The following is an 18,473-nucleotide window of genomic DNA, read 5'->3' on the forward strand; positions in this document are numbered from 1 at the left end:
ACTATGCATAAATAGGTGGTGAGTTTGTATCATTACCTTTATCTATATATATAAAATAGCTTGTCCTGACTGACTGACTGACTGACTGACTGACTGACTGACTGACTGACTGACTGACTGACTGACTGATTCATCATCGCCGAGCCAAAACTACTGGATATAATGAAATGAAATTTTGGGGATACATTCATATTAAGATGCAGGTGCTCACTGAGAGAGGATTTTTGGATATTCCGTCGCTAAGGGGGTGAAAAGGGGGGTGAAATTTTAAAATGAGTGAATCTATATCTGAAAACTTTAAAAGTTTACAAATGTAAAAATTGGTATTTAGAATCTTCTTTAAAAATAAAGAAATACGTATTTTTTTGTTTTCAAAAAATCCCAATAGGAGGGGTGAAAAAGAGTGAAAAAGGGGTTGAATGCCTTTAATCAGGATACCGGTAATTATATCTCAGAAACTGAAGGTATTACAGACCTGAAAATTGGTACTTTTGATCTCTTTTAAAAATAAAGAAACACGTATTTTTTTGTTTTTGGAAAATCCAATTATGGGAGTGTGAAAAGGGGGGTGAATTTTTAAAATCAGTGTATCTATATCTCAAAACTTTGAAAGTTTACGGATGTAAAATTTGGTATATAGAATCTTCATTAAAAATAAAGAAACACGTATTTTATTGTTTTCAGAAAATTCGATTAGGAAAGGTGGAAAGGGGTGAAAAATGGGTTGAATGCATTTAATGAGGATACTTATATCTCAGAAACTGAATATATTACAGACCTGAAAATATGTGTTTTTGATCTCCTTTAAAAATAAAGAAACACGTATATTTTTGTTTTCGGAAAATCCCAATAGGAAGGGTGGAAAAGGGTGAAAATATGTTGAATGCCTTTAATGAGGATAATTATATTTCAGAACCTGAAGATATTACAGACCTGAAAATTGGTATTTGGGATCTACTTTAAAATAATAAAGAAACAGGTATTTTTCGTTTTTGGAAAATCCAAATAATGGGGCGTGAAAGGGGGAGTGAATTTTTAAAATGAGTGTATCTACATCCTAAAATTTTAAACGTTTACAGATGTGAAAATTGGTATTTTGAATTTTCTTAAAAAATAAAGAAACATGTATTTTTTGTTTTCGGAAAATCCCAATAGGAAGGGTGTAAAAGGGTGAATAATGTGTTGAATACCTTCAATGAGGATACATATATCTCAGAAAATGAAGATATTACAGAACTGAAAATTTGTAGGATCTCCTTTAAAAATAAAGAAACACGTATTTTTTTGTTTTTGGAAAATCCAATTAATGGCGGTTAAACAGGAGTAACATATTTGGGTGAATTTTTTGAAAGACAGTATCTACAGAATATCTGAGAAACGTAGGATGTTACAGACGTGAAAATTAATAGTTGGAATCTCCTGTAAATGTAAAGAAACATAGGCGATTTGTTTTTGGAAACTCCTCTTAAGGGGAACTAAAAAGGCGGTTAAATTTTAAAATGAGAATTTATACAGCATATCTCAAGAAACTTAACATGTGACACAAGTAAAACTTGGTATTTTTATCTCTATAAAAATAAGGCGACATGTATTTTTAGTTTCCGGATATAGCACTTGGGTGGAGGGGGGGGGCATAAAAGTGACTGAAAATGGTGTTGAATTCTTTTAATTAGGCTACTGTTATCTTAAAAATGAAGATGTTACAGACGTGAAATTTGATATTTGGAATATGCTTTAAAAGTAAAGAAGCACGAATTCTCGGAAAATCCAATGAATGGGGTGGGGGGGAGGTGAAAGAATTGAAAAATTAATTGACTTAATTGTATGAGAATACTTTCATCTAATAAAAACTAAAGTTGTTACAGACGTGAAAATTGGTATTTTTATCTCCTTTAAAAACAAAGAAAACGCGTTTTTGGGGGGGGGGGGAAATCATCTTGGGGGACGGGAGTAAAATGGAGTTGAATTCCTTTCATGAGGACACAGAAATCAAAAACTGAAGAAGTTACAGTCGTGATAATTGGTATTTAGAAGATCCTTTACTATTAATGAAGCAAGTATTTTTTGCCGGAAAATTCACTTGAGGGGGGGGGGGGGGGGAGGAGGAGTGTGAAAGTGAAAAAAAGTGAATTATTTTAATCTGAAAACTGAAGGTAATAGACGTAAACAATGGTGTTTGGAATCTCCTTTAAACATAAAGGAACACGCCTTCTTTAATTTTTTTTTGGGGGGGGCGGGGAGGGGGTAAATAAACTTAACGGCGGTGGGGTGTAAAAGGAGTTGAGGCACCAATTGATTTTACTGTTCATAATGTATTTATAAGGAGCCTCCATTGCTCAGGTGGCAGCATGGCGGCCTCTTACAGCTGGGTTCCGTGGTTCAAATCCCGGTCTCTCCATGTGACATTCGTACTGGACAAAACTGAGGTGGGACAGGTTTTTCTCCGGATACTCCGGTTTTCGTTGCCATCATTCATTCCAGCAACGCTGTCCAATATAATTTCATTTCATTTGTCATCCATTAATCATTGGCCCAGAGGAGTGCGACAGGTTTCGGCTGCCGGCACAATTCCTATTGTCGCCGCTAGGTGGGGGTTTTATTCATTCCATTCCTGACCCTGTCGAATGACTGGAAACAGGCTGTAGATTTTCGATGTACTTATTCTGATCATAAACCGATCATTTTTAATCTTTCCTTGGTTCGTTTTCAAGAGCCATCTTTCCCTTCGGAGAACATTCTTAGATTACAGTACCTTCTCCTAGCATATAAATTAAAATTTAAACACATTTGAAATAAACGATAGGGATGAGATTGACCGTCCAGTTTTTCACCTCTATAATAAGGTCAATACTGCACGGAAGTATGTCATTCGTATGGCCAGAAATCCCCCACACTTGCCTACGTGCGACAATGGTGCTGGTCACATTCTCAACATTGACAATGGCAGCCGATGTAATTTACCGTCAAGTAGCGGTCTTGCATCTTGCTGTTGGGTCCAGAACATCTGTTATAATAATAATAATAATAATAATAATAATAATAATAATAATAATAATAATAATAATGTTCTGGGCCGTCGTCAAATGTGCGGAGCGCGCTGGAAACGGGTCCTGGACGGGTAATGACTAAGAATGCAGTCCGGCTGCGGGTTCAGAACCGCCAAGGCACCCAAGACGACACCGCGCCGGATCTCCTGAAGGATTTCATCCATATTAAAAATGCTTATAGGAAAAGATGGCAAAGATTTAGGGACGCAACTGACCGGGTGGAATACCTGGACCTAGCCCGGGAAGTACGAAATCGATTGCTGGAAAGAAAGATTGAAAAATGGAGGGAGACTTGCCGTAATCTATTAGAAAACGAGTCAGATCGCGAATTTTGGCAGATTCTCGCAGAAAACGAGTCAGATCGCGAATTTCGGCGGATTATATATCTAAAACAATAGGCATTCAATTATAAATTTCAGTATAATACCGTAGCGAAGCACGGGTACCTTGCTAGTTATTATTATAAATATATTCACTGGTCTGGAGTGTTGCGTTCAGCTTGTCATTTAAATGTATGATTTGTAGCACTTCCGGCCTTGTCAGGTGTACGTCTCCCTGCGGCGCTACCCTTGAAATTTTTAAACAAATCGGGAGGTTAATATCCTTCGCTACTAACTGGACAGCTGACTAATTGGCTGTGGCTCGTGGCCTTCACCTGAACAAGCTCGTTACACATTATTAACAATCGGCTACTGTGACGTTCCTTCAAACCCTGTCTTTAGCACACATATTTACGAGAATAAATCTGCTCTCAAATGTCTGTAGCGAGCTAACTTTGCTGACTTATTATTATTATTATTATTATTGTTATTATTATTATTATTATTATTATTATTATTATTATTATTATTATTATTATTATTATTATTATTATTATAATTTCCCCTTTTACTGCACACAAATTAATTCGCCTTTTTCTAAGGCCAGTGCATGTGAAGTTCCTGTAACTGTTTTTCATAAACCGAGGGACATCCTCTACTAACGTTTCTACAGTCAACTAACTCGTAATCTGTTGATTCACTGAAATCTAAAACTTACTATCACGGCGCGGCTGGAATACCGACACTTCTCTCCATATCGGCGGCACTTGGCCATGTTCAAAAAAGAAATTTCCGCGGTACTGTGACGGGTAACGGGTCGACTAAACTCACCGATGACACCAGATAGACTGAGTAGTGGGAGTTCTGTGTCAGTTTTCTAAGTAGGCGTGCGAATCCACTCATGATCATTAATTAACACATCAATCATACGTTGTTTTATTATTCCCTTACCTGCTAGAGGCTTTACGTCGCACCGACACAGATAGGTCTTATGGCGACGATGGGATAGGAAAGGCCTAGGAGTTGGAAGGAAGCGGCCATGGCCTTAATTAAGGTACAGCCCCAGCATTTGCCTGGTGTGAAAATGGGAAACCACGGAAAAGCATCTTCAGGGCTGCCGTTAGTGGGATTCGAACCTACTATCTCCCGGATGCAAGCTCACAGCCGCGTGCCTCTACGCGCACGGCCAACTCGCCCTGTATTCCCTTACCTGAGGTGGATCTATGTTCTATAGCGAATGTTGTTGTTCGGGGTTGTATAAAGTAACATCCGGTGGCAGTCTTCTACCCAGACGATGATGTCCCCTACTTATCCACATTTAAACATATTGATGACACTTAATCCTTGTAACTGTCTCTAAATTTACTTGACATTAATGTGTATTGAGGGAACAAGATTTCTTGTGTAATTCACGTCTATATTTCGCGATCAACTAAATAGTCTCGACACTTTATCTTGACGCTCAGAAAATAGAAGCCTGTGTGATTGGTTGGTTTTAGACTTAGAACAACCGTTGGATGAAACCACTTCCAAGTTTAGGGGTGTTGGGCATCTTCTGTACTTTATTATATATCTCATGTCTTGGTCTTCTGTGCTGGAATTTCACTTTGTTCTCGATGCTTCCATTCACACGGGAACTCGAGTGAAAGTTGGCTCTGTCGGTGTGCGAGCTTTTATTAGACCTTACTTTGCAACTTACTGACCACAACAAACAGTATCTCTGAAAGTGTTCACCAGCTTAGCTTCTCAACATGTGCGGGCTAGAACTTCTGACTGGAAATGTACATTCTGAACTTCTGTTTAGCTTGTAATTTTTACTCATGGAATATATTTAATTAATCAAATTGCCGTAGGCTATTCGGCTTATAGGTCAATACGATGAGCCTACAATCTACAGAAGAATATCAAGAGCTGTTATATGAATTAAAGTGGAAGAACAGATAAATTTGGAGTGATTCTTATATAACAGATGCAATGGCAACCCACAATTGGTGCCAAAGTTGCTTCGATCTCAGACATACAGTGACGCGTGCAGCGGTCCGTGGTTTCCATCACGAGCCATGCGTTTTACTTCGTTTTCACAAACCGAACCTTGATTGTGCGTGCCGATGGTGTGAAATATATTGTGGTCGTTACCACGCCTGGAGTTCCCGAAGAAGCTTTTTCTCTGACAAAACTTCATAGCGAGTACGTTTATATTCTTGCATATTGTGTGCTTTTATATTTAATAAAGTATACATTACTAAAACGTGAATCAAATGAAATTAGGATGGATATGAAGGTATGTTTCCGTTAATGGGTGTGGTATGTGTTTTGAGAATATGATTTGTGAAAAAATTCCAGTTGCTTGTTTTAGCAAGTTTAATGTTGAATCGTCATCAGCACAATTTACTTAATATGAAGTACTTTATATGATGGATTTGAGATTGTTATAGCAACATCCGTATATAGACGACAAACAGGTCGGTTAACGGGGAGGTCTTCTGTGAAACCTAAATTACTAACATATAAAGGAACATTGATGTTAAAGGTCTTCAAGGTGGACTTAAAATATTTCAAAACCATAAAATGAACGTGAATAACCCCATTCACATATTTAAGCTTATATAACTGTACTTGATCAAACCAACGGAATAATTTCATGTAACATCGGATGGAAGGTACAGAATACCATCAAGTAACATTATTAAACATGCTTTAGGATGTTTATGAATTAATTTTCTTCCTTAACTTCGTACACATTGGTAGCTGTTTATCTACAACGATTTAATATTTTATAGAATATAATATCATAAATAGAATGGACAGAACGTCTAGAGGTGACGGAGTATTTATCTGTGTGCGGAAGAACATAGGTCGTTGTTTAAAATGTGTTGATAAGGATCACAAAATGCTGTGTGTGTAAATCATGGATCAAGGAAATTCCAACCTCATTTAAATAACAGGAACGTATAGGGCGCCTGGTAACAACTTCTGGGTACTCGATAGTGTGTACGATTTTACGTGTACAGGCAACAATATGCAGAAAAGTTGTATAATTTCACGTGATGTAAATTTTCCGGTCACAATCTGGTTTGTCGAGGCTACGGGAAGGGGCTACAGATAGGTCGCTGTAATCAAGCTCTGTAGGGATGGTGGTAGTGGACTTTCCTACTAAAGGAAACAACACGTTAGATGTTTATCTTGTAAGACCCCATGACGTACACATTAACTGTATCACAGTACCAGGAATTAGCGACAACTCTACTGCAGAATTAAATATAAGGTATCCCTTGATCACTAAACTAGATAATGAGGAGTAAATATAAGTACATCAGCATAGTACAGCTGACCCCTTTACATTCCAAAAGTTTCTATGCCAAATATTTCCCAGCTGGGCATCACAAGGCGGGCACATAAACGTAATGTAGGATAATTTCGCAATTATTATTAATAGGGTTATTGAGCAGTTTGTGACCCTCAAAACACAAAAACGGAACCTAGGTCCGGTATATTAAAATAGCAAAATTAAGAGCCTTAAAAGAATGTAAGGGAAGCGTACAACAAAAGGCAATTTACTTCGGAGCATATGAATAGGTTTCACAACCTGTCCAAAGAACTCGCTTCGGGAAAGGAAGCTGCTCATGATAAATGTATGAAAGATATAATTTCTTCCTGGGAAAATTGGTGGAAGAATATCTACAAGTATGTTAGGAAAAGGAGAAGGAACCAGCCATGTAGTGTCAATGATAATGTCCAGACAAGGTGGGGTAGTTACTGACAATCTATTAATAAGTAATGAATTAATACATTGGTGTGGAAACACATTTAACGATAAGAATAAACTGGCGATAGACATTTTGGATAACACTGATTATTATCTCTTCCAAATTGGCAATAGAAAAATTCAGGAAAGAATTAAAAAATGAAGGAGAAATAAGCCTGATAATATTGCTGGGGAGATCCTGAAACTATAAGGCAGAGTTATTATACGCTATTTGGAAATACTATCTACAGTTTCTCTCAACAATAGGCTACGCAAAAACCAGATGACGGGAAGAAGGCAGCTGTAGTCTCGATTTTTAAGGGAAAAACGTGTTGCTAATGGACAAGTATAGACTCATTAACCTTATGCCCATTGTATGCAAACATATGGAACACCTGATCAGTGTTGCCTACCCATAAATTCTTTCTCCGCCAAATTTTACTTGAAAATCCGCTAATTTCCGCTAACTTTCGAACTTAAGCAAAATGGCATATACCTACCAGCTGTTTTAATATAAGAGATTAATTCAACACTCACAAGTTTCAGAACAGGAGTCTATTATCTTCTCCTTCCCGCACTATATGATCATCAGCAGGAGTGCTAGGTTGAGGTCCTGTGGTTTAATTTGAAGCTACATGGTACTTTTTGTTTTCGAGATATATGCTGGCAGTTCACAGCAGCAAAGTATATGGGAAAATTTTTAAATCTATTTCGAAAGTTATTTTCACGATCATTACCGTTTTCATTGGTATTGGTAAGTTTGGAAAGAAATAATGTCAAACAATTTCGCATTTATATTGCACTGCCAATAGATGTACCGATCGTATTTGGGATCACTCGGAAGCTCAACCAGGTAGTCCTAAAATGTACTTATTTAACCACACTTTACGAAATATCTGCCTAATTTTTAACATTTTCTTTCGACATATTGACGTACAAAAAAGAACCTGATGTAAAAGAAACACGTTATCAAACACGAGACTACCCGGCTCAGAGTACAGTAACGTTTATCATAAATTATGTCTGAGGCTGGGGGCCAAAACTGGTGTAGAAAACGATTATAAGTTCAATACAACGTGAATAAGTAGACTATTATACCGTAGAAAGTTCTGTACTATTTTTGATCTTGGTGATGAAAGGTGATATTCTTACCGCAAAAAATCGCTAAAAGAAATTTGAAAATTCGTCAGCAATTCCGCTGTCCGCTAAATGGAAAATTTATCCGCTGTTCCTTTTAAAAACCCGCTAAATTTGGCAGAAAATCCGCTGAGTTGGCAACACTGCACCTCATGTCAGAATGTATAGGGTACAATGGGAAAAAAGTTCGTGGATTAAATGCCATCAGCGTGGTTTTAGAAAAGATTTCTCCTGCGAGAGCCTGATGTTGTTCCTCATTCAAGACATCGTTAGACATAGGTGAGCAAGTTGATGCCATTGTAATTGATTTTGCTAAAGCATTTGATGTAGTACCACATGGCATTCTGATCCGAAAATTGGCGGAAACAAACGTTGATAAAAGGCTGGTTCTGTGGATCAGGGAATTTCGAACATCCCACACGAAGAGGATAAAGGTGGGAAGTAAATATTCCTAAGGATTTTTATAACGTCGGGAGTAGTACTGGGTAGTGTTATGTTGCCACTCCTATTTACGCTGTTTATCAATGATCTGCCCAACTAAATTCGAAGCTAATGGAGATATTCTTGCGGACGACTGCATAATACACAGAAACATACAGAATGCTGGCGATAATGGGTTATTACAAGTCGATAAAATCCAATAAAAGTGTACACCCTAAATGGGCACTCGATAACAAAATGAAAATTAATTCTCGAAAATGCAGTCTCATAAGTTTGGGAAAGAAATGTAGCGCAGGGGACTTTCAATACTGTCTTGGATCGGATGCTCTCGTAGAGAGTGACTAATGCGAGTACCTAGGAATCCGCGTAGAGAGAGGTCTAAAATGGGATATCCACGTAGGAAGTGTAATTTCTAAAGCTTACAAGTCCTTACACTTCGTGATGAGTGTGTTAAAGGGAAACAGTTCCCAGGCGAAACACAGGGCTATACCACACATTAAGCCAGCCCTGGAATATGGAGCAGCCTTACGGGATCCATAACAAACAGGACTCATTAAGGAACTTGAGATCGTAAGGGGAAAGGCTGCAAGATTCGCGCTGAACGATTTCAATCCTACAAGTAATGTGACAAGTATGATATAAAAACTTGGAAGGGAGACACTGGGGACTAGACTGAAACGAACACGGTTATGTGCCATGTATAATGCCTATATGAATTAGCCAGCGTTAGGAAAGTTGAACAGTCGACTATAAAAGCCCTGATACATAAGCAGCACTGATCATCAGCATAAAGAAAACTAAGTATGGTAAATATTCCTTTGTTAATCGGTGAATTGATCACTGGAATGCAGTACCAGCAGCTGTGTCGCAGCCTTTTCCCAAAAATGTAAGATGCTTTCAGAATAGACTCCAGCATTCCGTAAATTATGTGAAAATTTCTATGTGATGGTGTCATATTTTAATTGCAACGCTCAACCCACTATAAAGCATAGTATTAAGGCTCCTTGATGATTTAAAGTATTTACGGTATATGATTTTGTATATGAACGAGCTGTATTTAGAGTGCTAAGATAATAGTTAGTAATTGGACCGCTCAATCTACTATAAATCATAGTGTAATTTTTTTAAATACTTAAGGTACGTGTGAATTTGTATAAGACTTTGTTGTAATGTTAAGCTAGTCGTGGACTCAGGCCCATGGTAGCTCATTTCGCTACTTCAAGGAAGGGGCTAGTGATTCAGACGATCTGAGACCTCCCAGCCGGCTTGTGGGGTGGAGCCGGCCTCTCCGCGTATTAGGAGACTATGGGATTAAGTGTAGGTTATTAATATCAATCAAGGGCATTTATGTAGTGCCTCACCGAGTTATGAACCAGGAGCTCTTGTCGGAGAGACCAGTGACTGAGCCGGGCTGGATACGACGGAACGTAAGACTGCACTGTGTGTTCGTGTATTTCTTTGGAATGAGGCTCGGCGTCGGTCGGCGAGGGAAGCCGCTAACGCGAGGGTGAAGGTGAATGGACCTGTGTTAATTTTCGCTGTTGTGAGTATCATCCTGTTGTTGAATACTGTTGAGCTGTGCAGTTGTTCACTGCACGTGACTGTGTAAATTACTGGACTGTCTGTGGAATCAAACCAAAGCATAGTCATCGTTTTTGGAGTGGCCCATTGTCCTGTGTACAGATCCAGCTTTCGATACACAGCTGATGTATGAGGTCAATAGACTTGGGAAATGTGAAGGTAAGGATTAAGCGTCCGCACGTACAGCAACGGGCTGGGCCGCCTACTGTGCATAAGGAAGGGAGAGAGACTTATGTATAGACAACAATTAGTGGGCGTGTCCATTCATGGTTAATTAGAATTGTGTGGGTATTTATGTGTGTGTGTGTGTGTGTGTGTGTGTGCATTTATTGGATCATCCTGAAATAAACTGCATTAATGAAAGAGACAGAATTGTATTTGTAACAAAGTGGTGTCAGAAATTAGAATAGACCCATGTGTGATACGTCATTGTAATCAGCGTGAATCAGCGGACCAGATACTGCAGGTTTCCACTGCCACCTCCAACATTCCAGAACGTCGGTGTATTGTGAATGCACACTCATGCCTTTCATCTTGTGTCAATTACTGCATGTCAGTTGAGACCAGGGGCCACACGAAAATGGGGGCTCAGTTAAATACGCTCTTCGATATGATGATGAAAGGGATGGTTATATCGCGATGTTTAGTTCGGATTTTCTTTCAGGATATAACCGCGCTGAAGGATATTTTGTGTGATGTAATCTTATTCAGGGTACGACGCTGAATTAGGTGTTGTAAATTATAGCCTACTCCGTTATTTTTTTGAATTCGTGTCATGTAATTTATTTTAGGAACCTTCGTTGTATAGGAAGTGTTGCTTAAAGTGCAATTTGTTTCCTTTAATTTTCCATCGAGGCTTTGAGTGAATGAGAGTTGCGTGAATGCCGCATGCTTGTCTTGGTGAGCCCTGGAAAATTTGACATCATGTTTTTGTTTCTTTGAATGTGTATATTTGCCATTTATGTGATTTTGATTTTGTGTGGTTCTTATCCACATTGTTTGTTGTACTCATGAATTTGATCATGATTCGGGGTGTACATATTTTGTACAGTTAGATTAGTATTTGTCTCCACAATTCCGCATTAAATGACGTATTTTCTAAAGGTTAGGGAACTCACTGCAATGTCACGTATCCAGGAAAGGGGAACATACTCATCGGCAGTTCAAAGTGTTAACAAAATGTAAAGCCAGGAGCGTGGTGCGAGCACGCAAGCCCAAGATGTAAAATTAATGAAACTTCAAGATTTGATTTCATATGTTAAGTAAGTGTGTCGTCATATGTGACCGTGAGGCCACCGATGAGTGAACAGGTGTTGGTGCGGCTTGTGTTCGCTTGTCGGCGAGATGGGGTGCGCGCGACCTTGGACAGGGGCGAGAACGAGTTTTTTTGTGCAGAGAGCGGCCGGCTGGAATAAAAATAAAAAAATGAAGGTTGGCGAGTGAAAGAAGGAGGCCAGCGCGTGTCACCTGTAATTGCGAGGAATGAAATGAATGAAATATTTGTAATATCTTTGGTGGCGACGTGCATAATTACGGAAGGCTCAAGGATTAAATCAAAATAAACTGGATAAAAAATAGCACATTTAGGGGATATAAATTAAAAAACTGAAATTTTGAAATAATTTACACGACCTTGTGGCTAAAATGGTGATGAAGTTGTAGATTCGTACAGTAGAAGAATTTAGTTCCTAAATTGACTTTACTTCCGTGCATGTGCACCAGACATGATATTTAAGTCATGTGATACGAATACTCGTTCTCACACACCCTCTGGCGTGTCTTGGACTATCACCTTCAGTCGCTCAGCGTGGAACGTCGTGAATACTGGCTTCACTCCTGTGCTCTACACCTCTGATAATTGGATACAATTTAGGACAGTGCTGTGATCAGACGTCGAACGTGCAGATATTAATCCCTTAAGTACGTGTCATTTCCAAAATACAGTTGCGTGTGTGTTTGGAGCCTACTCTAAAGCATTTTGTGTAAGTTTCAGCTTTCTTACGAGTGGACGCGGAAGACGTGGACGTGAATATTTCCAGAAGAGGACGGAAACTCACATCATGGATTACCAGTGCTTCACCATGAAGTTCTAAACCTTTGACCATCGTTGGCGGCGTCGGGATGCAGATTCTTTCATCCTGGCATGGATGATTGAGAACCCAGACTTCCAGACATGAAGATTTCTCTATAAGTTAAGTCGATTACGTCTCATTTATATCTGTTCTATGTAGTTTTGTTCTATTCTTTCTTTCTTCTTAGTAAGCTATTTTGACACATTTTATGGTTGTTTACTTGCTCGAATACGTCGTAAAACTGACACATGTGATTATTCAACGACCATGTGGCCATGAATTTGACAGTGAAGGGTTCTGATAGAGTTATCCATGTGTTATCGACACCATCTTTGCTTATTGAGTAAATTTCGTCACGAATATGAATTAATTTATGTCTGATAGATTTACTGGTAGGATATTTCGTCCATATTTTCTATATTTTCCTTGTAATGGAACTTCTACTTGTGCCTCGTGTCTGAGACAACGTGTCATCGGGATATTGAGTCCGAATTCTATGTACGAATTTAATGTGAACATGTGCATTGGAAGCATGTGATAATTAGTTGGAGTAATTAATCATCGAGACACTTTTAAGTGGATATTATGTATTTGTAGGACGATGGTAGGTCCTGATATTTCATGGCTACACATATTTGAGATTAAGATGCGACAAGTAAGGGTCGTCATTGTGGTACACTGTACGTGTAGAGTATATGGAATAATTGTGCATGGCACAAATCTTCGTGAAACTGAGCTTTTCACATGTTAATGGATTATTCGCGATAAATGCAGTGTAGCCTAATGTTGGTGTCTTCAGATGAAGAAAATGAAAGTCCATGTTACTTGATGTACTTTTAATTCGTGGGAATATCCCAACTTTTCTCAAGTAATCCAGTAATTTCAAGCTCAAGGTACAGATAATGTTCGAGAAGGCCTTAGGTCTGAAGAACAGGTCTTCGACGAAATATCTAAATAATATCTGATTCGTGACTATATCAGTTCATTCGTTGATGCAGTTTTTACTCTCATGTGATAACTCAATCTTGCTGTAACTCAATAAATTTGTTAATAGGAGAGTAATACGGTTGATCGACACTCGTCGACATGTACATAGTGTAGATATTTTCTTCTTAGTACTCACAATCTTCTTGCCAATTTCCGTAGTTAGCTGTAGAAGTAGTAATTTGTTAGTATTTATAGGATTATTTTTTTATGTGTTCTGTTCTGAAATATGTGATACTGATATTATCGATTGATAGTGGACAGGATCTCCACATGGATGGTATTATCCCCATTTACTTACGTTTGCAAGCCCAGGAGGCGTTTTATTTTGTTTAATTATTGGTCAAATACTTAACGTTCAGTATAAATTCTCACGAAAGGAGATGTGAGACGACGTGAACAGGTATATCCGACGTCTCGGATTAACTTAGAGAAAACCAAGGCAAATTCAACTTTTCATTTTGTCGTTAAGATAACGACTGTAAATTTTATTATTTTGTCATAAGTGTTAACTTTTTGAATCTTGGATATTTCTTTATTATAATCGTTCTTACAATTACTGCATTTTTTCCAGATTGTCGATGAAGGCTTGGCCCAGACCTCATTTTTCTGAATGAAAATTTTTAATTCAACTTTAAACAAATAACTTAATAACTTTGAAGACGATAAAAAATTTGTTTTACAATGTAAATACTCTGTTAGAATGTCAGGGAAACAACTGTCGTGTACCATCCCATTTGTTTGTGCCTAGGTTTGTTACATCAAGAGTCATATTAAATTCCATAACGTAACGATCATAATCATAATCATAGATTTCAGGATGGCCAATAATGCATTTAATTGAATAAAAGTGTCACATTTGTTCTATACTTGGAACGCACTTATTTGATGAACCCTATGATAATCCTGCCACATTCATTTATTTTATAAGCCTACAGCCACCGGACTGAGCACCCCTGGGGTGTCTCGTGTTCGCGACTGACTATGACGGGCACATCTTAGTGGCTAGTCCCTTCCGTGGGGCTCGATTTGTGGCTTGAAAAGTGGCTTAATCCATCGTGGAACTTGATTAATTGCTTCTCCACGTGGTTTAAATTGACTTGCTCAAATTACTAATTATTCAAGGTTCGGCAGGTTCATTTCAGATTTAATGCCATCCCAGTTAGGTAGAATTCTAACAGAGTACGCGGAATTTTCAGAATATTTTACTTATGATGATGTGTTTCACATGGAAAAATGAGGGTTAGGAATTTTCTTCATGAAACTTGAATTTGCCTTATCACAATCAACATGTCTGGGGGGAAAGTTTCTGCATTTCGGCGTTTGCTGACACAGGTCACTTTATGAATAATAGAATGGATCTCGAGGAGATTAGGAAGTTATTAGAGACTCTGACAGTAGAGAGTAGGAGAGCACAGGACGAGAATAAAGAGGAACTCAGAAAAATGCAGGAAGAGAGTAGGAGAGCACAGGACGAGAATAAAGAGGAACTCAGAAAAATGCAGGAAGAGAGTAGGAGAGCACAGGACGAGAATAAAGAGGAACTCAGAAAAATGCAGGAAGAGAGTAGGAGAGCACAGGACGAGAATAAAGAGGAATTTAGGAAAATTCAGGAAGATAGTAATGAACGGTTGAGTCAAAAAATGAACATTATGGGTGCTGCGATACAGGAAGAGGCGAAAAAAGGTCGTGACGAACTATATGCAAAACTGGAGGAAACTAGTTGTCGGATTGACAATATCGTGTTAGAGTGCAGGGAAAATCAGAAAAAAACCCTGGAACAAGTTGTTACTTTGACGAGCCAGATTAAAGAGGATAATAAGGTTATCACCGGGAAGGTCACCGCTCTTCAGAGTGACGTAGTCCTAGTAAGAAATAACATTGAATCTGTGAGGAAGGAGATAGATGTTATAAAGGTAGAGATTTCTACGGCACAAGAAGAGATGTCAGAACAAGTGAAAAATCTTAGAGGAGAGGTCACAGAAGACTTAAAGAAAATAAAAGAGAAGGTCGACGATGATCTCCGTTCCGTAAAGGACAGTATCTCAGTCAACCAAATGGAGATACAAGATATTTCGCTCCAGTTCGATGATATCAAGAGCCTGATTGACAAAGACAAGTCGGAAATACTCGAGCAAATTATTAATCTTGCCGGAGATGTCAAGTCCGGGAAACAGAAAATGGAGGAAAATATGGACGCCCTCCAAAAATTAGAAAAAGAAGTAGGATTCTTGAAGTTGCAGGATAGGAGCACTAGGGTCTTAGTGACATCATTAATGGACCGACAGAGTAATGTCGAAGAGGTCGTACAGGCTAAATCTACTGTAACAGAAGGAATATCGCCAGTAGCTGAATCGTCTCAGAATATTACCCACACCGAACAACCCACAGTAAATCTCAGTACTACACCGGCACAAAGTGTACCTCAAATCATTAATTTTATCCGAATGAGCGAGGACAGGCCTAGAAAATTCAACAATTTAAATGGGGTCACACCTAAAAATTTCATTAGGGACCTTGATGAATATATTCGTGAACAGAAGATCCCTACTGAAAAACATCTGCGAACAGCGGAGAAATTTTTAGAGGGAGACGTGCTCAACTGGTACCATGCTTTCCGTTATACGTTTGAAGACTATGAAGGTTTCAAGCGCTTATTCCTACAGAGATACTGGGGAGCGGATTTGCAACAGGCACTACGGTTGGATTTGTATTCACGAAAATATTCCATAGATGGGCAGACGCAGTACGCTAATTACTTCTGTAATCAAGTACGACGAATGAAAGACCTCGACACTCCACCATCTGAAAATGAGTTGGTTCAAGCGATAACAAAGCAGTTTCCTGTGGAAGTACAGCGCTTACTCATTGCTGCCAATGTTCAGACTGCGGTGCAGGCTGAGGCTATCCTCAGACAACTCGACCATACTATGAATGTCTCAACACTACCGAAAACTCAAAGAAGCAATACTTATCAGGTCAACGTAATAGACACTCCGAAAAACCGAAATTCAACTCCAATGCCTGCAAACGGAAATCAGAGTGGACCTAAAGAGTACAAAAACCATCCCAGAGCGTACGATCGTCGATGGGAAGAGAGAAGGACGAGACCCAGAGAGGACAGGATGGAAGATCCGAAGAACGTCCGAAGAAGGGGAAGTTACAGGACACGGGATCGACCACAGGACTACAGACGGAATAGGCCCTATGATAGACCTAGATATTATTCAGATCGTAACTACCGGAATTTCAGAGATGAAATGGAGAACCGTCATCGAGAAAGCATGAGGTACATTGAAGAATTAAGGAAGGAAACTAAAAAAGGCTCAAAATGGAAGGACGCCATTCATAATCAAGACACCGATCCAGATGTGATGGGAGCCGAGAGCTTACAGTTCCAGCGACACCGGAATTCACCCCATGACGATAGATTAAATCCTTCGGCACCACAATATCAACCTGAAAATCAGGGCGCCAGAAGAAAGACTCCGATGTGAAGATATCAAACCATTACTCTCCTGTGAACATTTATATTCAATGCCTCGAACCTAAGACTCTACCGTAAAGCAGAAGAGTGAAGAGAAAAAAGGAAGAGACCCAGGTCGGCTGTCAAAGAAATACCAGTTTGTGTCGTGCAGAATGATTACCGTTCAGACAACTGACAGATGTTTGGAAATTATAAATACCATGGAAAATTAAACAGTGAAGTAGACAGCATACGGACCACATTTTAAGGAATGGAAACGATCTAAAAATTTTTAACCTTGTTTAAAATTTTTTGTCCCAGTAAGAGGTATATGTGACCGTGAGGCCACCGATGAGTGAACAGGTGTTGGTGCGGCTTGTGTTCGCTTGTCGGCGAGATGGGGTGCGCGCGACCTTGGACAGGGGCGAGAACGAGTTTTTTTGTGCAGAGAGCGGCCGGCTGGAATAAAAATAAAAAAATGAAGGTTGGCGAGTGAAAGAAGGAGGCCAGCGCGTGTCACCTGTAATTGCGAGGAATGAAATGAATGAAATATTTGTAATATCTTTGGTGGCGACGTGCATAATTACGGAAGGCTCAAGGATTAAATCAAAATAAACTGGATAAAAAATAGCACATTTAGGGGATATAAATTAAAAAACTGAAATTTTGAAATAATTTACACGACCTTGTGGCTAAAATGGTGATGAAGTTGTAGATTCGTACAGTAGAAGAATTTAGTTCCTAAATTGACTTTACTTCCGTGCATGTGCACCAGACATGATATTTAAGTCATGTGATACGAATACTCGTTCTCACACACCCTCTGGCGTGTCTTGGACTATCACCTTCAGTCGCTCAGCGTGGAACGTCGTGAATACTGGCTTCACTCCTGTGCTCTACACCTCTGATAATTGGATACAATTTAGGACAGTGCTGTGATCAGACGTCGAACGTGCAGATATTAATCCCTTAAGTACGTGTCATTTCCAAAATACAGTTGCGTGTGTGTTTGGAGCCTACTCTAAAGCATTTTGTGTAAGTTTCAGCTTTCTTACGAGTGGACGCGGAAGACGTGGACGTGAATATTTCCAGAAGAGGACGGAAACTCACATCATGGATTACCAGTGCTTCACCATGAAGTTCTAAACCTTTGACCATCGTTGGCGGCGTCGGGATGCAGATTCTTTCATCCTGGCATGGATGATTGAGAACCCAGACTTCCAGACATGAAGATTTCTCTATAAGTTAAGTCGATTACGTCTCATTTATATCTGTTCTATGTAGTTTTGTTCTATTCTTTCTTTCTTCTTAGTAAGCTATTTTGACACATTTTATGGTTGTTTACTTGCTCGAATACGTCGTAAAACTGACACATGTGATTATTCAACGACCATGTGGCCATGAATTTGACAGTGAAGGGTTCTGATAGAGTTATCCATGTGTTATCGACACCATCTTTGCTTATTGAGTAAATTTCGTCACGAATATGAATTAATTTATGTCTGATAGATTTACTGGTAGGATATTTCGTCCATATTTTCTATATTTTCCTTGTAATGGAACTTCTACTTGTGCCTCGTGTCTGAGACAACGTGTCATCGGGATATTGAGTCCGAATTCTATGTACGAATTTAATGTGAACATGTGCATTGGAAGCATGTGATAATTAGTTGGAGTAAT

This window comes from Anabrus simplex, chromosome 2 (genome assembly GCF_040414725.1).
Source record: "Anabrus simplex isolate iqAnaSimp1 chromosome 2, ASM4041472v1, whole genome shotgun sequence".
NCBI classification, from domain to species: Eukaryota; Metazoa; Arthropoda; class Insecta; order Orthoptera; family Tettigoniidae; genus Anabrus; species Anabrus simplex.